Genomic DNA, 25,003 nt, shown 5'->3' with positions numbered 1-25,003 from the left:
TTGTATTGAATACCATAAGGATTTGCTGTGGAAATAGCCTATAGGCTACATGTTTATAGCTTAATGCTTGTGTAATGTATAGCTTAAGACAGTGACATAAAAGACCAAGCTTAGTAAACATCATGCTAATAAACCATTTAATAAACTATTAATCATTTAAACCATTTACCAAATTCGTTTAATTGACCTACGTTAAGTGTTTTTTCTCTTATAGAAAACCATTATAAAAAGCTTAACATCGCTTAATGTAGCCTACTAAGTGATAGGCTATTAAAAGATCAAATTCTGCACAAACAAATTTTTCTGTGTAGTATGCTTTATTAGTAGGCTACAGCGTTTAATATAGTCTTCATTTTTCTGGACATCGCTCATTGTTTCTACCATTGTTTAAATAATATGTTAGTTAACTAGGCCTACATATGTAGCTATAGGCTACATTTCTGAAATTACATAACTTGCACAATAACAGATTACTCCAAATTGTAATGTTGACATGCATTTCCTATAAAGCTGCTTTAAAACTGCAGTGAAAAGCGCTATACAATAAATGTGAATTGAACTAATAAACTGATCTAGGCTATAGAAGCTCTATTACAGATCAGATAAAGGTATTTTTCGTACACGTCATGTACAAAATATGTGGTTTTAATGAGATATGTTGGTTTTTACGAGAAAAGATGTCGTTTGAAGGACACAATATGTCGTTTGAACGAGAAAAGATGTCGTTTAAACGACATAATTGAGTGGAAAAAATAATATGTATGTGGCAGCAATGCGCCACCGTACAGCCCCGACAAAACGTTGCAAAACATCTTTTAAACGGAAACGGTGGTGCGTTGAACACCCTGTTCTGATGACGCAAGAGTTGCAACTATGGCAGCTGAGAAGGCCATTCTTTGTGTTCTTTTTGAAGAATTTTCAGAGCCTGATGAAATCGGTATAAATACGTGTTTAATACTGCAAAATACGTTCGATGTTACAGTCACTGCCCTTGCTGTCCAGAATAAAAGAGAACATCCCAATCGAGTGAAGGGATTTGTGGAAACTTCTAATTATTGTGATACAACATTTGCCTTGCATTTCAGCATGAAAAGACAAACATTTCAGGTGAAGGATAATCCATTTCTTACCTCCGAGACTGTATTGATCTATATTATTTTTATTGTGAGTATTAGGCTTATCATTATTACTGATCACTGTTGTTGTGCTATGATATTGTAATATTTACCATTTTATAATTAGACGAGTATAGAAAAGTTTATGAAAGTGTCACTTCACAATACAACAGCAAAATATATAAGTATAGTATTTTTATCTTACATTAATACCCATTGTGCGTGCTGTATCTTTAATACCGCGTGGTTTATATACATCTTGCAGCTGATTGGGCTGACATTTCTGACACGCCCACCAAACAAGAGAAAACGTATCTCAAACCCGTTGCACACCGTTTCCAGGAAACATGTCGTTCAACCCGGAAAACGTAGCAAAACGTTGCGCACCGGTTTGAGCTTGAATGTGCCCCTGGTGTTTGGGGGGAGGGGGGCTAGTCGGGCCATTGACAGCCAAGGGCTGTTGCTAGTCAAGCCAAACGCTGGTAATGTCTCATTTTGCTGCTCTCAGCATGTTTATGTTTTGTACAGTTTAATTTGAGTATTTTTGGTGGTGACACTATTTTCTTTTAGAGCTGCTGTACAACTGAAATGAACTGTTTGCATCATTGAATCATTTTCCTGTTATGACTGTAAAGCTGTTTTAAAACAATCTGTATTGTATAAAGTACTTTATAAATAAAGGTGACTTGACTTGTGCTTGCAGTTTAAATGTTGGTTTTATTATTCATACCACAATAGTAAATAAGTCTCTTTATTGAAATTTTATTATCTATATAAAGATAAAAGTATATTGTGTAAAATTATTCCTTTTAAATGGACAGCAATATGAAAAATAAATCTTTGAAAAATATGTTTTATTGGGGTCTACAAAAGTTAAACATTTAATAATCTATAAGCACTAGATCAATGCATTTATTTCCATTCAATGTGATAGAAATTATTAACAGAAAAAACATCTGGCTTGAAAGATTTCTTGTCCTGTGGCTCCCTCTAGTGGGCACAGCTTTTATTCTTTTATTTGCAATGGCTTATAGTTAAGAATTTGCAGTTAGCATCATAAATTCTTTTGAGATCCAATCCAAGAGACTGTCTACACTGGGGAGAAAAAAATGTTTTTCTTACTCACTATTTTTGTCTTGTTGTCAGTCCAAATATCTATAAATTCTTAAATCAAGATGCATTTACTAAATAAGTAAAATAACATGAGATATTATGCCTTATTTCCTGGGGGGTTGTCAAAATTAAGTGAGTTTTTGCTTAAAACAAGCTAAATTATCTGCCATTTGGGGTAAGAAAAATAATCTTAATCTGTATTGTATAAAGCACTATATAAATAAAGATGACATGAATAACTTATGCTTACAGTTTAAATGTTTTATTATTCATACCACAATAGAAAATAAGTCTTTATAGACATTTTAAAATCGTCTATTCCTATTAAATGGACAGATATATATTTATCATGTCTGGCAACTTGAAACTAAAAAAATAAAATGTTTTATTGGGGTCAACAAAAGTGAAACATTTATGTACATTAATTATATAAAACAATACTGTCAATTCATCATACAAATGAGCTAGATCAATGCATTATTTCCATTCAACGTGATTGAAATGATCAAGAGAAAACGTCTCAGGTTATGTATGTAACCATGGTTCCCTGAGAGGGAACGAGACGCTGCGTCAAACACTTTGGGAACGCCTCTGCGTGAATGCGTCACATGTGAAATCTGTCCAATGGCGTGACGGAACATCATAGGCGGGTGACGTCATGACCAGGAAACTATAAAGCACACCCGAACCAAATAGAGTTAGCTTCTGAAAACTCGAAGTAAGTCGATCACAGGCATGCAGGGAGTATGGCAACGTGACGCAGCGCCTCGTTCCCTCTCAGGGAACCATGGTTACATACGTAACCTGAGACGTTCCCTTTCAAGGGAACTCACGCTGCGTCAAGCGCTTTGGGAACGAGATACCCACGCCGCCATAAGACTGAGTGCCTGTCTGTGTGAAACTGTTCAGCGCACACTAAGACACCAGCACTCTTGACCCCGAGGTCGAGGCCACATTTAGGTTATAAAACCTAACAAAAGTGTGCAGCGAGGACCACCCTGCCGCATCACAAACTTCTTGGAGGGACACTCCAGACAATAAGGCCGAGAAGGCCGCCATACTCCATGTAGAGTGAGCACGGACCTTACGTGGAGAAGGATGACCGGCAGACTCATACGCAAGTGAGATAGCCTCAACTACCCACTTGCTCAAGGTTTGCTTAGATGCGGGGTGCCCCTTACGTGGGGCCCCGAAACAGACGAACAACGGATCCGTTTTACGCCACAGGGCAGCTCTGTGGACGTAAGCATCCAAAGCCCTAACAGGGCACAGCAAATTAAGTTTCTCCTGGTCTGGATCCAGAAATGGAGGAGGGCAAAAGGCCTGCAACATAATAGGACCCGGCACATTAGTGGGGACCTTAGGGACATAACCTTCCCGAGGAAAGAGGAAGGCTTTGACCATGCCTGGCGCGAAGTCCAAGCAAGAGGGAGAGACTGAAAGGGCTTGTAGGCCACCAATTCTCTTTAATGACGAGATAGCGAAGAGGAAAAGAGTCTTTAGAGTGAGGAATTTTACATGAACCTCTTCAATAGGCTCGAAAGGAGCAGTAGACCGGCCCTCCAACACTATGGCCAAGTCCCAAGTCGGAACTCTCTGACGTGCCACAGGCCTCAGCCTCAGAGTACCACGGAGGAAGCGAGTAACCCAAGGGTGTCTGCCAAGAGAAGCACCCTCTAAAGGAACGTGGTAAGCCGCAATGGCCGCCACGTAGACCTTTAGCGTCGAAGGAGATAAACCAGAAGAAAACTTTTCTTGAAGAAACTCCAGAACTGTACCAACTGGGCAGTTAACAGGATCAAAGTTACGTTCTCTACACCACGAAGAGAAAACATTCCGTTTCAAGGAATACAGCCTCCTCGTGGAGGGAGCTCTGGAATGTGCAAACTGGAATGCTCTGGAATGTGCAAACAAGTCCACATCCGCTTTCCTGAAGCGCTCCCAAAGGAGCTCCACCACCTCGGGTGGAGTCTCCACTCCCCGGGCCTCGGCCCCTGCCTCGACAGGATGTCTGCTTCCTGATTCAGACGCCCTGGGATGTACACTGCCCTGACTGACAGCAGCTTCCCTTGGGCCCACAGGAGGATCTGGTGTGCCAACTTGCATAAGGGGCGCGACCGCAGACCCCCCTGATGGTTTATGTAGGAGACCACCACTGTGTTGTCTGTGCGGACCAACACATGATGGCCCTGAGATCCGGGAGGAAGTGTTTGAGTGCCAGGAACACAGCCAACATCTCCAGCTGGTTTATGTGCCAGGAAAGATAATGACCCCTCCACAGACCCTGAGCCGAGCGACCACTCATGATCGCCCCCCAACCGGTGAGAGATGCATCCATCATTAGCGTTAAGTGACGACAAGGAGCCCCCAACACCGGGCCTTGGGAAAGAAACCAGGGTTTTTTCCACATGACACAAGCACGAAGGCATCGCCGCATGACCTTGATCATGCGAAACAGATTTCCCCTCGGGGAAAACCCCTTGGATTTGAGCCACCACTGCAAAGGTCTCATGTACAGCAGGCCAAAAGGTATCACGTTGGACACAGCTGCCATCAGACCTAACAGTCTCTGAAACTGTTTCACAGTGAGTGGACTGGCCTAGCTTCAGCTTGTTTACGGCTGTGAGAATGGCCTCTATGAGAGCTGGCGACAGACGTGCTTGCATTGACAACTGAATCCCAAACTATGCCTAGAAAAGAGTTCTCTGAGCTGAAGAAAAGCACACTTCTTTGCGTTTAGCTGTAACCCAGACGCTCAACAGAAGTTAGCATTCTGAACTTGAGCTTCTTGACAGAGCGATTTAATAGGCGCAGATCTAGAATGGGACGCAACCCTCCATCCTTCTTTGGAACTATGAAGTACCGGCTGTAAAACTCCGACTCCCTGCTGGGAGAAGGAACCTTTTCTATGGCTTCTTTTCACAAGAGAGTCTGTACTTCCTGTTCCGTAACCAGAGCCTGCTCGGGCTCACCTCGGTGAACAAACCCAGTTGAACCTAGGCGGTCGCAACCCGAACTGAATTCTGTACCCAAATTCTACTGTGCGCAGGACCCATTGAGATACGTTTGACAGAAGTTTCCACGCTGCCAATGAATCTACTAAGGGAATTAGTCTCTCGAGACTGACCTCTGGTGTTAGATGGGTGACCAGCCCGGTGCCCTGGCGGCAACCCGGCAGGGAGCAACCGGGGGGAGCGAACATCCCAGCGCCAGTGCCGGGTGGACACTGAGATATGCGTTCGCTGAGAGCCGCTGCGCCCTGAAGCATGCAAGGTGGCAGGGTTGGCAGAATGGCCCCCTGAGGGCACCGAGGGGGGCCGGGCACCATGTACTGTGAGCATAATATAGCATAATATGATGTGTTTTACTTTACAATTAAAATCATATGTGTGTCAGAAGTAGGCCTTCATGTGCTGAGAACATGGTAGCATAAGGCCTGGTTCTGAAGAAGGTTTGCTGTGTATACAGAAATTTTAATCATAAAGAATGTGTGTATGAGTATGGAAAATTCTATTTTAGGCTAGAAGAAAGAGAAAAATATGGTCAAAATAACTTGGCCTCGGATCATGTCGCATGGTATAAATATGAGCCGAAAGCAAGGAAGAACAGTTGTTGCCTCTGCAGACATAACAGCTCCACTTTGTAATAAAGTGTGTATTCTGAATCAAAGATTTTGAGAAGTGTTTTGTTTTACAAAAATAAGAAACTACCAGCTGAGGAAAACCACAGAGTGGGGCATCGCTGATTGACCAACATAGGAAAAAAGTGGCCACAGGTGAGCAGTTTTATGCTTATTTAAATACTAAATATTTAAATTTAAATGTGTTGGTCATCAGAGATGCTCAGTGTGGTGAGTTACTGAAAGCTTCACCAAATTCAAAGAACTAAAAGGAAAATAATCTTTGATTCTAGAATACTTGCATGTAGTGTGTCAGGCCTGGGTAAAGGAATTACTGATAAAGATATCAGTGGATCTGTGTTAATGCATGCACACGGATGGAAAAACGTGTGCATGCATTAACTATTATATTACTTTGTGAAAGATCAAAGGGTAGTAGACTTGTCCAGCTCAAGATACCGCTCTGTGACGACAGAGGACTGCATGGTTGAGACTAGGATTATCTATGATACCGCTTTGTTGTTGATCAGCAGAGGTCTGAATGGATAGATAATGGTTTTTTATATATGGTATTATTTATGGCATGTAGAATCAGGAGTTTGTGTCAGGGAGTGTAGAGTTAGGAGTCTGTGTTAGTGTCTGTGTGACAGGCCTATGTGTGTGTGTGGAAGGTGTGCATACCAATATCTATAAATAAGCTCCTTTCCTCTGGATTGTGACAGTTGATACTTGGTTAATGAAAAGAGTCTATGAGAAGAAAAATAGTTACAGTCCATAGAAAAATAGATAAAATAAAGAAATGAGTGTATGAGCCCTGTGGGGACAAAAGATTTTAAGCCCTATAGGGACAAGTGTGAAAGAAAAAGGTTGACCCATTTCTTAATTAAGGACTTAATTTTTGAATGTGATGACTGTGGTGAGTGTTGTGAATGTGAGCAAGAATTAGTTAAGATACTAGGTTTGCAAAATAAACTATTAATAAAATAAATAATTTGTGTAGTTGCACCAAGAACTAAATAAATAAATAAAGATTAGAAAAAGACTTATTGGTTAGCATTAACAATTTCACAAAGAAAGTTATATATAAAATTGTGAGAATTGCAGGAAAAAAGGAAAATATTGCAAGATATTAGCTTAAAAGAATAGTATAGTAAAATAAATAAAATAATAATATATGTATATTTATTTAATAAATAAATAACTGAATAACTAAATGAATAAATAATAAGTTTGCACATGCTTAAAATATTATGTCATATATCTGCAGATGTTAAAAATTTGTATCTCATTATTCCAGGAGGACAGTATGAAAAATGATTCCATTGCAGAAATTTAGGTTTGTGTTAACTAAAATAACTTGTGCTGAATGAGAACAAGATTGGATGACCAAGGTATAAGAAATGTTGCAATAATCATAGACATTTTACAGCTATCTTAGTAAATGAGATTTGTTGATTAAAATGAAAGGAATTCCTTGATGATGGCTAGGAAAATTTTATCCACTATATTAGATTATAATTATAATATAATAGGAAAAATTGTTGAATTTTAGTATACTTAGATAATCAAAGATAGATTATTACTGATAGATTTTTGCATACTGCAAAGAAGAATTAGCTTTGCTTTTTCCTGAAATGAAGAACTTGCTTCACTAAACCCCAGAATGAGGGAACTGCTGTTTTCAACCAGTGAGATTTTTGATATAAAAGATTTAGTGAATTTAGAAAAAGAGCTGATTGCTCAGACATTATATAGATTAGAATTTACAAAAGTTCAATTTGATTCATGATTCATGAGAAAGACTGATTTAATTTAGGAAAAGGTGAAATGTTCACTGGAGACTTTTCCTGAGGACAAAGAGGCTATCCTGAGATGCAAAACTGTGGCAAGATTAATCCACAGCCAAACAGGAGAAGAGGCAAAGAAACAGCAGAACTTACATTCCACTCCAAACCACCATGCCTTTGAGTGACTTCACAGGCTGAAGACGCATATAGACCAACAGCCAAGCAGCTTCAACAGACTGATGGTCTGAACTGAAGGACTTCTGACAACGCTTCCCTTACGGGCACAGGTGTGGCATCTTCACACGATCACTAGAGACCGTTTCAAATTTTGTTAAGTATATATATTAACTTAATTCATCTTGAGAAGTCACTGGTCTTATAGCAGTTCTTTGTATTCTGTGCTAAACTAACACTCTCTGTCTGCTTTTATAGTAGAAACCAATCCAGCTTGTGTAAAAAGAGAGAGAGGAACTTCATTGAAAGACAGCACTGAGTGTTTGACTCACAAACTGAGGCTGGATTTGGTATAGGGAGGGCTATTATATTAAAAACATAATTGTTACATTAAAATTATAATTGAAGGGAAAGAGCACAATTTGATTTAGGGAAAAAAAAAAAAAAAGTTTACTGGTCATTCCATTTTGTTTACAAGTAATTTATTAGAATATTAATAAGAACTCCAAACATTATTATGAAATCATACTGTTGTCATCACTGGGGTAATGAGATAGAAATGTTATTGTCCATGGATCCAAGAAGATGCAGAGATCTCTAATCTTATTCTTAAAGTAGCTCATGAGCAACAACAAGAAAGAAAGATAAAATCTATATTAGGAAAATGATAAAATGGATTTGAGAAATTACATTTGGCTGTCTCAATTGCAGTATGCCTAGGCAGATCATTCTAAAAGAGTTATTAGAAGTAATTAGAGAAAGTTTAGACATTGTTGCATGGGGAATGCTTCAGTGTCTATGTCCTGTAGTTTTTTTTCTTTTTAAAAAATACAGAGATGTTGGAATTCCACTGCTAAAAGTGTATGTTCCCTATTTAGATCATGATCTACTGTGGCAGAAACAAAAAGATGAATGATGGCCATTGGGGGGTGTGCAAGATTGTGAATGATGGTATGAATGAGTGAGAAAAGGTGTCTGAAGAGACAATGAGGCAAATCAATTACTTTGCCAAAACAGCTGTGTATAAAGTTTTAATATGTGGGCCCACAGGGCAAATTATGCCCATTAAAGAAAAAAATAAGACCATGGATGAAGTGGGTCAAGTATCCTGGTCAGCTCCTGGATATTGTTGTGGCAAAAAATAGAAAAGAAAAGTAAAGAAAAAAGCAATGCCACACTTGCGCAGCGTATAACATGGGAAAGCAGATCAAGCAAGCTTGCTCTGTTCACCCCACATCTAACTTTCTTTTCAGCATATCATGAAGGAGCTGATTCTTTATCAGAAGTACAAAATATTGTATTAACTGAATCAAAGTGGGTTGAGTGTTTAACAAATGCTTAAGAAATTATGTAGTGATAATACAACTCAAAACAAATAATTCAGAAATTATAAAAATGCAAATTAGAGGATAAAAATCCATATTGTGTATTGGTTGATAGTAAAAGCAGAGAGCCCCAAACAGGGCCAGGACAGCACTCAGCCCACATGAACATCCCACAGGTACATCAAGAAGGACAATGAGCAGACAAGCAGATGATTTACCACATGTTGTCACTAACAGAAATATTTAAGGTCTCATTCACAGGTGGCAGCAGTGCAATTCTAAGAAGTTTTAATGGTAACATACTACGATGTTACTATTTAATGATGTAATACATGTAAACCAACTGAATTGATTCTTTTACATTTTAAAGGTGAACACAATATTGTGCATACAATTTACTGCCATTTAATAAATTACGACCAGATCTTGAATATACTCCAATCTCTGAAACAAAGTTATTTATTATGTAAATAGTTCTAGTTTTAAAGACTGAATAAAAGATCATACAGGATATTCAGAGGTAAGATGACGCATAAATAATTTAAACTATAATATTCTAACATTGTGCACAGCCTGCTCGATAAGCTCTAACAACTGGGTGTCCACTTAGCAAAAGACAAATAGGAAATATTTTTACAATAGCATAAGCTCATGGTGTATGCAATTCACTTAAAGCAGTAAGAAAAAGAAAGTGTCAAATATTGAGTGATGGTATTCTCAGTCAGTGTGCTGAAAAAATAGGTCAATTAATGTCTGATATGATGCTATCAAAACGATTAGCAGTTCGTCATGTGTCAAGCTCATAAAAAGGAAATAGAACTAAAACATCACTGAGATGAAATTATTTCAACAACAAGCTGACCCTTACAAACTCTCTATGAAGCATCAAAGAGAGGTCAAAAAAAAAAAAAAGAGGCATAAGGTAATTGATGATCACATGAAGGACAAATTGTTGCGCCAATTGCATTTTTAAATATTTTTATTCAAGATGCGAGTGGTGTTCACCACTGCGCAAGGGGGGAAGTGATAGTCTAAGGAAAATTAAGCAGCAGGAATACTGGTCTCCATATTCATATGCAATGGTAAATAATTGTTTGTCCACATGTGAAGTTTGTACCAAAAACAATAAAAGGAACGGAATATCAACATCAATAGGCCATAATTACAAAGAATTGAAGAAAGTACTAAACTCCATTGGGGTGATGCCTTGCCAATGGCACTGATGAATTATCGCATGCAAACTAGCAGGATTACACATCTAACACCGCATGAAATGCTTACGGGTCGACCCATGCCATATTGCAGAGGTCCTTATAAAGGACCTCCGTTAGAACAATTACAAATGGAATTAAGATCTTACATGAAGAAACTAACTGCCATACATAAAGCTATATATCTACAAGAAACGAGAAAGCAGCCTAGTGAAGAGACAGAGGCATCTTGTCCAGTTGTTCCAGGGGATCAAGTATATCTGAGGGTCTTCAGAAGAAAGTGGAATGAACCTAGGAGAGAGGGACCTTATACAGTTGTGACAGCAACTCCAACAGCAGTTCAAGTGGAAGGAAAAACTGCCTGGTATCATCTAAATCACTGCACAAGAGTTCCCAAAGAAAGGAAGGAAAGAAAAGAAGAACAAAGTGAAACAGGTGATACAGAAAGACCAGAGACACAGAATGAAAGGATGGAGAATGCTGAAAACTCAGAGCAAGATGAGCAGGGAGCTGAGCACAGCAGAGAAAACCAACAAAATGAGAGCAATACGTCCACTAATGCACCTGATGATCATCATGTGCTTATTGCATCTGACGATACAAGCTCAAGCTCAAGCTACGGGTATCAACACCACTCAGATTTCCCAGTTATTGACTTTTCAGCTCTCAAATAGTCCTAACAACAGCTCAATAATAACCCAAATAGAACAGGAATTGGTTAATGAGCAAAAAATATCAAAACAACATAGAAATGTTAAAGATGAACAAATTGAAGATAATAGAATTAAAGAATTTTCTGGGAAATAGCACAAAACAACGAATGGTATAGATGGGCAACATTTACAGTAATAGAGCAAGGAATGGATAATTGTTTGTTATGCTCTAAATCACCTTTAAATAAGGTAATAGTAGTTCCAAATCCACATGATTATCAAAAATGTGCTGTATTTAATAGAAACTTTTGTCATGCAGGTGCCTCTATGAGACCTCATTGCTCAGCTAAGTGTTTAGGGTTTATAGGTAATTCTGTACATCAGAATCGTTTTAGTAGAACCACATTGGGGAGATTGGTGTAGATATTGGGATGTAAATGCAAATATTAAATTAAGAGAAGGAAAAATAGAAATCCTAAAATGGTATAAAATAGATTATAATAAACAAAATAGAACCAAAAGAGCTTATGAACCAGACCCTAAGGTGACAATAGATCTAACTGGTCAACCTAGAGGAATACCTGAAAAATATAAAGAAATGAAGTTTTATCAGGATTTGAATCAATATTTATATGGATTTCACAAAATAAAAACACAGAATGGATTAATTATATTTATTATAATCAGCAAAGATTTATCAATTAAACTGATGATGCTTTAACTGCGTTAGGAGAACAATTCCATGAAACAAGTAAAATAACATGGCAAAATAGACAAGCTCTTAATTGACTATTAGTAGACAAAGTATGTGTTATGTTTGGAGATCAGTGCTGCACTTTTATACCAAATAATACTGCACCAGAAGGAAAGTTTAGCAAAGCTATGCTTAAAATAAAAAGTTTAAGAGCAAAAGTTGCAAAAAATGTTAGAAGAGATGAAAAAGTATGGGATTGGTTAGATTTAAAATTTGGAGCATTAGGAGCATGGTTTTTAAATCAGGAATATTTTTAGGAGTTGCAGTATCAATAGGGGGGTTATTATTTTGTTGTATACTTCCTATATTATGATCATTAATTGTCCAAGCCACAACTAATTCAATTTTCAATTCAATTCAATTCACATTTATTTGTATAGCGCTTTTCACGATACATATCGTTTCAAAGCAGCTTTACAGAGAAAGCATATCAACATTACAATTTGGAGACTGCAGTTAGCTAATAATGTAATAATTTAGGCGATTAACATACAATCACTGTTAGCAATGTAATTGGAGGTAGAAGCAAAGAGCTCCTGGAAAAATGAATTACATATTAACAATAATTAGGATTTATAGAATGTGAATGTGCGTGTTGATCCAGATGTTGCATCTTCTGAAGTCATCGCAGGAGTTGGCGCCGTCTCTTCCAAAGTTTTAGTCATCTGAGGTCTTCTTAAGAGGCTGGATCCAAACTGAAACTGATGTACTCTCTAGTCCCGAGGTAAAACAGAAAAGCAAATGGAGAATAATTAGCATAGCTGCTGATTCATAACATTAAGCAAAGATAGTCATGTGCATTGATCTGAATATGAGATGATTATGTGAATGCTGGCTGAAGAGATGTGTCTTTAAATCTCTAATTTAAACTGGGAGAAGCGAATCTGTAGCCCCCGAACATTATCAGGAAGGCTATTCCAGAGTTTAGGAGCCAAATGTGAAAACCGCTTCTCCTCCTTAGAGGACTTAGCTATCCTAGGTACAACCAGAAGTCCAGAGTTTTGTGATCTTAAAGAGCGTGAAGGATTGGTAGGGCGACAAAGATCGGTTAAGTACACAGGAGCTAAACCATTTAGAGCCTTATAGGTCATTAGCAGTACTTTATAATCGATACGGAACTTAATAGGTAACCAGTGTAGAGATGATAAAATTGGTGTTATATGATCATATTTTCTTGACCTGTAAGAACTCTAGCAGCTGCATTTTGTACTAATTGTAGCTTGTTTATTGAGGTAGCAGGGCAACCAGCTAGTAATGCATTACAGTAATCTAGTCGAGATGTCATGAAAGCATGAACTAAACTTTTCTGCATCAGAAACAGATAACAATATCCGTAGCTTAGCAATGTTTCTGAGGTGGAAGAAGGCTGTTTTTGTAACATATGAAATATGATTTTCAAAGGACAAGTTGCTGTCTAATATAACACCCAGGTCTTTAACTGTCGAGGATGGAGTAACAGTACATCCTTCTAAATGCAGATTGTAGTCTGAGAGATTCTGTGTACAGGTTTTTGGCCCAATAAGTAATACTTCAGTCTTATCTGAATTTAATAGAAGAAAATTACTGGTCATCCAATGTTTTACTTCTTTAACACACTCTGTCAGATGGATAATTTAGAGTTTTCATCTGGTTGTGTTGAAATATATAACTGAGTAATCATCGGCATAGCAGTGGAAACTAATTCCATGTCTTCTTATAATATTACCAAGTGGCAGCATGTATATTGAAAATAGCAGAGGGCCTAACACAGATCCTTGAGGCACTCCATAATTTACTATTGTTATCTTAGATTTTTCCCCGTTTAAATAAACAAAATTGTGACGGTCTGATAGATACGACCTAAAACCACTGTAATGCCTGTCCCTGATACCAGTGTAATTCTGTAGTCGATCTAGGAGTATTTTATGATCTATAGTGTCGAACGCAGCACTGAGATCAAGTAACACTAGTATTGAGATACAGCCTTGGTCAGAAGCTAGAAGTAAGTCATTTGTAATTTTAACGAGCGCAGTTTCTGTGCTATGATGAGGACCTGCAATCCTGACCCTGAAATTTTTGCATAGATAGCATTTTTTTGCAGGAAGGAGCACAATTGGACCGACACCACTTTTTCTAATATTTTCGATATAAATGGAAGATTTGAAATGGGTCTGTAATTTGCCAATACATTTGGATCTAATTGTGGTTTCTTAATGAGAGGCTTAATAACTGCTACTTGACGGTCTTGGAACATGACCTAGAGATAAAGACGAGTTAATAATATTGTAGAAGAGGCTCTCTGCTACAGGTAACAGTTCTTTCAGTAGTTTAGTGGGTAATTGGATCTAATAAACATGTTGTTGGTTTAGACGCTGTGATAAGTTTATTTAGCTCTTCCTGTCCTATAGTTGTAAAGCACTGCAAACTGTTCTTGAGGGACGATAATTGAGCTGAATCATAAAACTCTGTCAAGGGTTGTACATTTACAACTGTATTTCTGATGCTTTCGATTTTTTCAGTAAAGAAATTCATAAAGTCATCGCTACTAAACTGTAATGAAATGTTTTGTTCTGGTGATGTCTGTTTATTTGTTAATCTAGCCACTGTACTAAACAAGAACCTTGGATTGTTTGGTTATTTTCTATGAGTTTGCGGAGATGCTCGGCCCTGGCTGCTTTTAGAGTCTTTCTATAACGGGACGAGCTGTCTTTCCACGCGATTCCTGAAGACCTCTAAACGAGTTTGTCTCCATTTGTGTTCTTGATTATGAGTTTCTCTTTTGATAGCGTGAGTAATACTGTTGTACCATGGTACAGTATTTTTCTCTCTAACCTTTTTTAATCTCATCGGTGCAACAGTATCTAATGTACTAGTGAAAGTGGTGCACATACTGCTAGTCATTTTCTCGAGATCATTTGTGTGTTTGGGTACAGTGAGCAGGTGAGACAGATCAGGCAGTTTATTTGTGAATTTATCTGTAGTTGTCGGAAGAATTGTTCTACCTAGTCGATATCGTGGCGCAATTTGACAAATATCCGCAGTATGCAGTACGCATGTTACAAGGTAATGATCAGTGATATCATCACTTTGTGGTATAATTTCTATATCGGTAGGACTGATTCCATGTGATATAATTAAATCTAGTGTATGATTAAGACGGTGAGTGGGTCCAGTGACGTTCTGTTTGACCCCAAACGAGTTTAGTAAATCTGTAAACGCAGCCCCTAACGCATCATTTGTATTATCTACATGAATGTTAAATCTCCAACAATCAGCGCTTTATCAACGTTGACCAATAGGTCTGAGAGAAAGTCTGCAAACTCTTTTAGGAAATCAACATAAGGCCCTGGAGGTCTATAAACGGTAGCCAAAGCAAGAGATAGTAGCGACTTTTTACTTATATCTGAGAGTGTAACGTTTAGCACGAGAACTTCAAATGAATTAAACATGTAGTTTGTTTTCTGGGTAACGTTAAGAATCTCTCTATAGATAGTTGCAACACCACCGCCACGGCCAACCGGACGGGACTTGTTTTTATAACAGTAGCCAGGTGGACAGGACTCATTAAGACCGAAATAATCATTTGGTTTAAGCCATGTTTCAGTAAGGCAAATTACATCAAGACTATTATCTGTGATCATTTCATTTATAATAACCGCCTTAGGTGTCAGCGATCTAATGTTTAGTAGCCCTAGCTTTAGAAATTGTTTTTGTTCGGTAATTTTGCGAATTTCTGGTTTGATCACGATCAGATTTTTTCTAGATCCTTTATTTTTATAGTTGAACCTCACTATTCGGGGAATAGACACAGTTTCTATAGACTGTACTACACTCACATTTCTACCAATTAAGTGGGCAGAACACAGACTGTGATTTGAGGTTTGACTTACTAGTCATACGGTGCGAAGCGTCTTGGAGATGTTCTCCGACAGAAGATCAGCTCCGATTTTGCTGGGGTGCAGGCCATCAGCACGGAAGAGCCTAGGTCGCTCCCAGAAAAGATTCCAATTATTTATAAAGAGCAGCTTCTGTTCAGTACACCAAGACATTAACCATTCATTTAAAACAATAATCTACTGAACCTTTCATGTCCACGTCGGTACGTCGGAAGTGGTCCGGACACGATGATCCTCGTCACGGGCGATGTGGCTCGTACCGTCTCGATCAGGCTCCTGAAGTCCTGCTTCAGCACCTCCGTCTGCCGCAGCCTGGTGTCGTTCACCCCCACGTGCAGAACAACAGCTCCGATGCTCTCAGCGCCGTGACGGACGATGGAGTCTCCGATGACCACGGCGTCTCGTTCTGCCTCGCGAAGAGGGGAGAAGCGGTTCCTCGTCGAGACCTCGAAGACCGGGGGCAGCGGAGGGGGAGAGGTCCTGGTCCGAGGCCTGGCTCGCGCCTTCCGTTGCTGAAGAACCCAAGGTCCCTGGTGTGACAGCGCCGGAGTGAACGAGGGCTGGGATGAACGCGTTCTGGGTTCTCGGGCCCTGTGCAGAGAAGTACACGGCGCAGAGGAAGCAGGAATGTTAATATCGCGCTGCAAACTTACCGAGGATTGGTGAGCGTCAGCACGGGGATGTTTCCAGCGCTGTTCGCCGCTCCTGTAGCTCGGCCTGTTTCTCCAGAAGGGTCCGGATCTGTCGTTCCACGGCCTCCAGCTCCAACTGCACCGCATGCAGCTCGAACGTGTCCTCACCTGCACTCAAAGATAGAGATACATTCGGTACGCCCGCCATTAGTATAGATGAACAATAATATTGTGAGTGAGAAGAGTACAAACGCTAGTGTGACCACGCCGCTATTGCTAACGGGCTAAAGCTAGTAGCGAATGTTCGAGAAGTCGGATAAAACTAGCGATATCAAGGCAATCCGAGTGTTTTTTATATAAAATAGTGTCGGGGATGTGTTCCCCCGCCGTAAAAGAGAGAATGGTAGGTTATAAATTTGATTTTAAGAAAAAAACAAGCAATTAGGAATCAACTCGACGGAGCTCTAACTCAAACAGCGCGGCAGCAACAAACAAGAAGTGACCTAAGCATATGGATATAAAACCACAAGATGATGGTAAAGCAATCAAAGCATATGTTATCAGGATTGGCCTGACAAACCAAAGTGGATTCTACAAGATGCTGATTCAAGTACCTGAAATAAGGACAAAGAAAATTATTTACCTAACTGCTCCCCAAAGGTAGCCCTCTACTACGCAAAGTATCTGGGTTGAATGGACTCTTATTTTGACGGGTGTTCTAGTCTACAGACTGACAAGGAGAGCGCCAAGCGGCAACCTCCCTCAGTTTCTAATGAAGCCAATACTGACTTAAACTGCAATTCATCGACTGGCCGCTAGGGGCAGGCTGCAAAAGAGAGCAGAATCTCATTGAGCCCCATGTTAAAATGGCAAACTTTACAGCAGAAAAAAACATGTTTACAGCCTGGATCAAATTGTGGTTTTGGTCTATACTGCTAAATTTGCCCTTCATGACAACTCTGAGGGGGGTGAATTTTTTTTATAAATCATCCGTTTTAAATTATATTAAGCCTTAAAGTTCTGCATAATTAAGGGCGTGGTCACTTGAGTGATAGGTAGATTGCGCTGCTGTCTGTGAGCCATCGTTCCAGCCGCTGAATTTGGCATCTCAGCTGTATTTGTGTTTTTTTCTGGATTATTTTATACAATTATAAAATAATATGACTTGCTGCATTAATGGTCGAGACTCGAGACAGATGTGTAGATGTGCTCGCATGCGGAAGATAAACAGAACACACGTTGTTGGATCGTGGCATCGGCTAAAAGTTTTGTTCCTGAGATTTACTGCAATGACAATGGCGGGAGGATATGACAGCACTGCTTGGATATTATAAATAAAACTGCTGCATTTTGAAAAATTATACTTTAGACGTCATTTGTTTGTGAGATATATACGATCATATACAGTTTTACAACATAAACGCTGCTCAGGTTGCATAATTTCTTGAAGAACGATGATAGAGAGCAGATCATTCAGAAGAAATGTGATGCAAACAATGGATAATATATCAATATTTCATGGATTTAACGCTTTTGTGGACAAAAAGTACAGTTTTTGTTTTGCAATGGACACTTATGGAAATTTTACCCAATTAAGTGCCACGGATTGGATTGATCTCATGATCGCTATTTCATTATAAAGGTATGGAGTCCCATTTGATTTTTCGTGTTGTTATTTGCACACCCGACACAAATAAATTACTGGTGTTGGAGCATCTGTATCTTAAAAAAGACACTGTAGATTGACAGTAAATCTTTAGAACTTTCTATAACTTGTTATCTTTATTAATATTTTAGATAAATCCTTTGCCTGATAACATGATCGTGTCGAGCTAGGCCGGCGTGGTTTCAGTAACCAGTCACCTTGGTTCCAACCACGTCCCGCCTCTTTGCCCATTTTCAGTTATCCGGGAGTGACGTGCGGTGACGCGCTGCTAAGATGGCCGCGGCCTCATTTTTGCTTCAAAAATGCTCTTCAGAAATCTACGGGTGACGTCACGGACATTACGTCCATATTTTTTTTACAGTCTATGGAGAGCGCACAGTAAAGTTTTGGTCATCATTTGGATGGGATTCGCTACACTTATGAAAGTTACAGAAGTTATTCAGTCAAGAATAGGGTGATCTTTTGTTATTTGATTAACTTTAAAGCACAGACAGCAGCGCTAGGATTAGCAACAGTCATTATACAGCTCAGCGCCTTCACGCAGTTCATTAATAAACCATCGGTTCGTTATATCAGCCTTTTTCCTCCTACAGCCGATGGCTGTAAATTGAGCAAAAATCACCTGATAAATATCAGCGGCCGATACATCGGTGCATCCCTACTGGAAAGGGTTCAAATATGCAAAAGATGCTGGAAAACTGAAGAATCTGCAGGAGCTGGAGGATTTTTCTGAAGAACAGAGCTCAGTTTAACTGCTCAGAATAAACAAGAGACTCATGAACAACCATCACACAACAAACAAACAGTCGTAGATCATCAGGTAACCACACACAGTGTTAAGAATCAATGGTTCACATACTTATGAATGGGGTTATTTTAATAAATTCAGCAATTTTTTTGTCTTATGGATTATATGTAAACATCTTTTATGTAAAATATCTTACTCAGGACAGTACTAAATAAAAATAACATGCATTTTGAATGATCTCTCTTATGTTGTTAAAATTATTCATTTTCACAGATTCTTATATATAATTTCTCGGGAGGATCAAGTTATCAGTGCAAGTGGAAGCCGGTATATAAAGCCCTCTCTCACCTCCATCCTGTGACAAGTTTCCAAGCATCCCTCCTTCACCCCAGAAAGCTGAACTTGTACGGTTGAAAAACCGAGGTTTAGGCCGTCTGAAGACTTCCTCCAGTTTAGGTGGCTCAGGTGATCCAAAATACCAATAAAGATCCAGAGGAGTGAAATATTGGCTCCTGACTGCCTGCTGTAACTGCATACCTGCACAAAACAACACATCACATGAGAATAATACAGTAGCATGCTGTAGATACTGCAAAATAAACATGACCTTTGTGTCGGGCTGAGAGTTAGAATGGTCAACATGAAAATACTCAACACAGTTTAAATTATTGTTTGGGTTAGGATTGTTAGGACTGTTTTGATGACAGACTTGTGAACAATCTGAAATTCCCAGCAGAAACTAGTGCAATATCTACCATTACTGTGTAATAAATGAACTTTGACCATGGCCTGTCTGAACAGCCGGAGTGACTGCGGTTACGCCCACCGAGCAGCAAAAAACAGCATCGGTTTTCAGCGTGAAAAACACCTCTAAAATGGGAAAGAGATGTGCAACTGACTGTACAAATAGTTTTGACAAGAAACCTGAGGTTTATTTTTACAGGCTGCTGAAAGAGAAGCAAATGGATCTCTGCAATTCACAGAAACAACTGGAATTTTGGGGTAAAATCATACCATATATATATTGTAATTGTTACATATTGTACTGACAACTCAATTAAATATTTACCATCTTATATTCTGCATTTTACAGTTTTTGTTAGTGTTTATTAAAATCATCCAAGTTTTAGGGCTGGACGATAAATATAACTGATAAGGGATCACCCAGACTTAGACCTGCCTATATTGTGTTTATATGAAGCGTTCTATACAAGTAATTAAAATAAAGTATAAGTATTAAAAAGTTCTTCAGTCAGGCAATATCAGAGATAGAGGCATCATCAGCGTTGGTTCTGGTGTCGGAGAAGCTCCTCAGGTGTGAAGCAGCCCCTCTGTTCTCTTCTCGTTCCAGCCTTCATAGACTATCTGACCCTCTTGAGGTCATCTACTCTGGAATTCCCCTCATCTGAGTCTATATAAAGGCTTGTCTCTTTGTTCTCGGACTCTTCTCCTCTGCTTCATCTTCAAGACATCCTTCAACGGTAATGATTGCCTTTCTTACTAATACACATTATGTCTGTACTGTTCTACTAGCATGACTTTAATAAAATCTTAAAACAACAGTTGTAGTGTTTCCTTTATAAACATATCTTACTAAAGCTTTACAAACAATTGTGTTTTGTCTCTTTTCTTTATAAACTACATTCTTATTAAAGTACTTTTACAATAACAGTTGTCTTGGTCTTCCTTAATAAATAATAATAAACAGGAAAATTTGCTTAACGTTTGGGAACGTCAAAATCAGCCACATATAAAATGTCATTAAACACAAATCACGATCACATGCCAACATCCATGGATCACACTTGTTCTTTGGTAAGGAACACTATCAAGCCCATCGGCCTTTAACTTAAACTGATGATCGTTTGTTTTGCTCATTTTCCCCATTAAGAGCGTCCGAGGAGGGCATGTTCCGGCTGGATACCCTCTATATTCTGATTGGCTGGAAGGTGCACATTAAAACTGTTTAATGTAGTTCCAGCTCTGCTATTAGTAGACAGACGCTGCTCAGACGCAGGCAGTTCACACATGCATCTCTCTCTCTATAATGCTATAATTCATTCACTCAAATAAATGTTTCCCCACTACTATATTTCTGTGTCTGATTGAAAGCAAACAGGATGCTCGATCTCACAAGCTGTAACTGATGAAAAACACCATCATTTTTACCCTTCCGGTCAAATGTTGCACTGCAAACATCAATAACAGCTTTAACTTGTCAACACTGGCAAATGACCATGGTATAAGCGGGATAATCCACAGCTAGCTGTGCTTTAAATGATCTGAATGCACTCGGCTTCACGTCAGGCGGTTCTTCGTCTCCACGTCGTGCATTAAATGATTTTAGAAATTCTGGTTTGACTTAATTCTTCTGGATTTTATTATTTAATACATATATACTATCAAAAATGGTGCTAATGAAATTAATGCATAAAACGTTAGCAATTTAATTATTGTTTTGAAATGTAATCAAACAAATATTTAACAGCTTTTTCATCCTTTTATGTTTTGGCAAAGTGCTGCACAACAGAGATTTACTACATTAAAACATGGACAAAAAAAAAAAAAAATCCTTAATGTTGTTTTAATAAATTTTATTAGGCTATTATTATTATTATTATTATTATTATTATTATTATTATTTTGAGAAGTACATCAATTTCTTCGAGTTAAAAACCGGACTTTTATTTTGACAGGCTGTAGTGAAGTGCTTTGAGTTTCAGAGTGTGTTTGACAATCTTTTCTCAAATAAAATGATGAAATGCTCATTAAGTGTTTTCTCAGAGCAGCCTTGGATATGATCATGTGTTCATGTCCTCCGATAGTGAGACGACAAACACTGAAAACAATATGAGCGTCGCGCGTACTTGAGTATGTAGTACACGAAACAGCGCCGCTCTAGTGGGCCTTGGAGCGCCATCTGGTGGGCCGTGTTGCATTTCAATTCACTAAGTTGAAATTCGATTCAATATCAGTTATTTTGGATATGCTGTATATCAGGTACAGTACATGGCAAATTTTCTCAAGAAAAAAAATCTCTCAACTAATACTGTAAAATATACATGGGAATCAGTTGGTACTACATTAATATTGAAGGTTAAAATAAACTGATTTGCATACGAACTTAAATCACACTTAAGGAAATTTTTGTAATAATAAAGTTATAATAGGCCTACTAACTTTAAAATTATTTCTACTCCAATTCGTTTTTTGAAATATAAAAATTTAAATGGTGGCTGTCAACTTGACAGATTTATTCAAACATGCATAATATGGGCTATTGAAGAACACTATAAAAAATATAATTAATATGGTGTATATATTTAGCTAAATGCTCCTCAGAGTTCATTTTTCTAGCTTAACGAGTTTATGGTCACTGTTTGTTCTGAGGTAAATGTGACGTTACGTGACATTGTTTACAAGCTGTTTTATTAACGTCTTTCCGCGGTTGAAACACTGATTACACGAATACACGAGACATGATACGGATTTCGTTAAGTTGTACTGTATCTTTTAACATACCTTCAGAAGTTCATTCTTGTTTATTTCGCGCTGTAACTGTATTAAAGCGGAGGAGAGGATCAGTTCACGCGCGCTTCACGCTGCCGCTTCTCTTGACCTGATGAGGCGCTACAGCGGTCACGACACATTAAAGAGCACCGAAACGGTATTTAGGTTTGTTTATTTCGTAGTAAAATGGGCAGAATTTGAAATATGAGACTTTGTTTCATGTCAAAAGCAACAAAACAACAAATCTTATTTTGATTTATTGGATGGTTAGGTATCCTCGCGCTGTTTTAAGTGGGTATACGGAAATCCTTAACCTTTCCTAGTGGTATACGGCGTATACCTGCGTATCACGTAGACTACACCACTGGCAAGATCTTAATTTTTTACTTAAGAAGAAAATGAAGGGTGTTTCTTTGATTGAAAGGGGGTAATTGCTGAAGACTCGCTGAATGAAAAACACCTCAAAGCCCGTCACCGCCTGTAGATTAGGCTACCGCAGATATCATAATGAGCGCGCAGACTATTTTCGTTGTGGTTGTTTGACGGGAGCTAATCACTCTGTCATGTTTTAATGGACCGTTAAAATCGTTATTTAAAAAAAAACCTGTCTCAAGATGCAACGTTCTTTCCCATTCATTTGTTCTCTTTTTTGCGCTCTCTCTAGAGTGAATGCGTGCTGTATCTGTGTGTGCTGCCTCGCTGGTTCTAGCTTACGGAGCCCCGCACATGACATGCAGGAAAAAAATAGTAGGCTAAATCATGCTCGTGATTTACTAATTCTTTCCCTGGATTTGCTAAATCGTGCACACTGTTTATAAATCGAGGAAACGAATTAGTAAATCGTGCTAACGTCTTGGGCCGTTCTCCGTACAAGCTTGAGTAATGCTGCGTTCACGCCATAAATACCGGAATCTTGAGATGATCACACGTGACGTTATATTCGGAGCTGTTCACGTCCTTGGACTGGGAATAATGTGTTTCCATGGCACCACTATCAACGCCTCTGAATCTACAGCGGTCAGGTGGTACATCTGGGAGCTTTCAGAAAACTCTCAGCTTACAAGCTGTAATTACGAGCTCTACGAGGACGTGAACGCTTTTTACGAGCCAGAATCTCGTAACTACAGGAATTACGAGGCCGCGTGAACGCACTTTTAGCGCATCATATACAGGTACGCGCAGATGATCAATAGTGTAATTTCAGACTTTAGAGTGCTCGTCCACATTCAGGGTACAAATAATATGTATTATATTTAGCTAGTGTTATGTCGTATGCTTAATATTTGAAACGACCCAATAAATTCATTGAGCATCTATTTAAGACAGGTTGGAGATTATCCTAACTTTAAGAAGTTATTTACTATGATTTTTAAGAACATTCTTTTCGGGAATATGAATACTTCTTAAATTTGATCTTTTGAGAATACAAAATATTCTTTTTTTTTTCTTAAGTTTGAAAATAAGAGGAAATTAGCAGTTAAGAAGAATTTTATTCTTAAGAATGTTTCGTAAATCCGGCCCCAGATCTACAGAGAACATTTGGAGCATCAAACGAAAAATACATCAAAGACGACCACAAACTCTTCTGCAGCTGGAAACCGATCCACAAGTTTCCTACGCCCCATGAGGCCTTGCGTCAAAAGTGGGAGTGTCTTCCGGTTCGAAGTAAACAAGCTGGACGTGACACTCATTCATTCAACAGTTGACAGTCATTCAAGATTTAGCGACCCAAACTAGCGAACGTTTGGCCTTTAAAGATTCCAGCATCAATATCTGAACAATGTTTTACAATAAAAAATGTTACAGTAACAGTAATTTATTAATTTATGTCAGGAGTGCACATCAATCATGCCGAATCTAACTGATATTTATATTCACATAAAAAGAGAACACATACTTGATCAGTTGAACCTGCTTCCATTTATTTACCATCACAAGATGCACAAAACAACTCCATTAAGGCTTTTAAATCCAAAGACTTACACATTTAGAAATATATTGATAAAATATCATATGTTTACATCACTTTTCTGAGCATTTCTATTAATTTTCCTCAAAATTATGCGATGATTGCGATCAGAGGGAGCTCATGAGAAGAAAACAGGAGTTATGAGTTGTACGAGTTAACCGGAGTGTGAATCTGTGAAAGATATGCGTATGCATCCGGTATCAACAAAGGCACAAGAAAGAGACAGATAAAACATTAAACCAAATAAATACACGATTATAATCATATAAGAATTGTCTACGTTCCTCAAGCAGTCTCTGGTATTTTCCATAAACGCGTGTATTTATTATCGCAATGGTTAACATAAGTAGCCTTTAGCATCGCATATATGACAGTGGAAACACGACTGGCTCTGGCTCGCGCGACACCAGTAGGAGTAAAACATCACATCGTAAGGCTTTGGTGCATCAGTGACAGGTGAAGAACAGACAGCGGCTTGTTCATGTGTTTCAGGACGCTCTTGTAGTCATGCAGCAGCACTTTTGTGGAAGGTCAGTAACGTAAAGGACAATTAAGGGCACGAAAACTGTTTGTTGTATTGTGATATTATTTACTAATAAATGTACTAGATTGAAATGTTGTCCCTGAGTGCTGTAACGACATCTCTCATTAAGGTTTGCAACTTTACAAACTAAACAATGATCCAAAAAACACTTTTTAGCACACAAAATACCATTGGTATGCTACTTCCGCCGCCTCACCGGAAGTTGTACCCACGTTCTTTTTTACAGTAGCGCCCCGCGGAAACAGGTGGATATCAGGCAAGAATGGGACCAAATTCCATCATCAAAACTCCAGAAACTCATAACCTCG

At 38.6% G+C, this 25,003-nt stretch overlaps 1 protein-coding gene and 2 long non-coding RNA genes across 8 annotated transcripts in view; 1 reads left to right on the top strand and 2 right to left on the bottom strand.

Annotated features, from left to right (window-relative positions):
* Window positions 1-25,003, top strand: part of LOC127507398 (NACHT, LRR and PYD domains-containing protein 12-like) — a 94,659-nt gene that overhangs the window by 20,321 nt on the left and 49,335 nt on the right. The window lies entirely within an intron of this gene.
* LOC127507400 (uncharacterized) lies at window positions 12,091-15,801 on the bottom strand. The gene is made up of 2 exons (XR_007928340.1): window positions 15,621-15,801; window positions 12,091-12,464 (listed from the first exon to the last, which is right to left on the bottom strand). It is a non-coding gene; the product is annotated as an uncharacterized LOC127507400 (long non-coding RNA).
* On the bottom strand, window positions 16,306-23,193 carry LOC127507401 (uncharacterized). The gene is made up of 4 exons (XR_007928341.1): window positions 23,089-23,193; window positions 19,021-19,209; window positions 18,547-18,653; window positions 16,306-16,426 (listed from the first exon to the last, which is right to left on the bottom strand). It is a non-coding gene; the product is annotated as an uncharacterized LOC127507401 (long non-coding RNA).

Source organism: Ctenopharyngodon idella, chromosome 24 (genome assembly GCF_019924925.1).
Source record: "Ctenopharyngodon idella isolate HZGC_01 chromosome 24, HZGC01, whole genome shotgun sequence".
In the NCBI taxonomy this organism is placed as follows: domain Eukaryota; kingdom Metazoa; phylum Chordata; class Actinopteri; order Cypriniformes; family Xenocyprididae; genus Ctenopharyngodon; species Ctenopharyngodon idella.
Note: the sequence above shows the minus strand (reverse complement) of the source record. Positions and strands in the feature narration are given on the sequence as shown.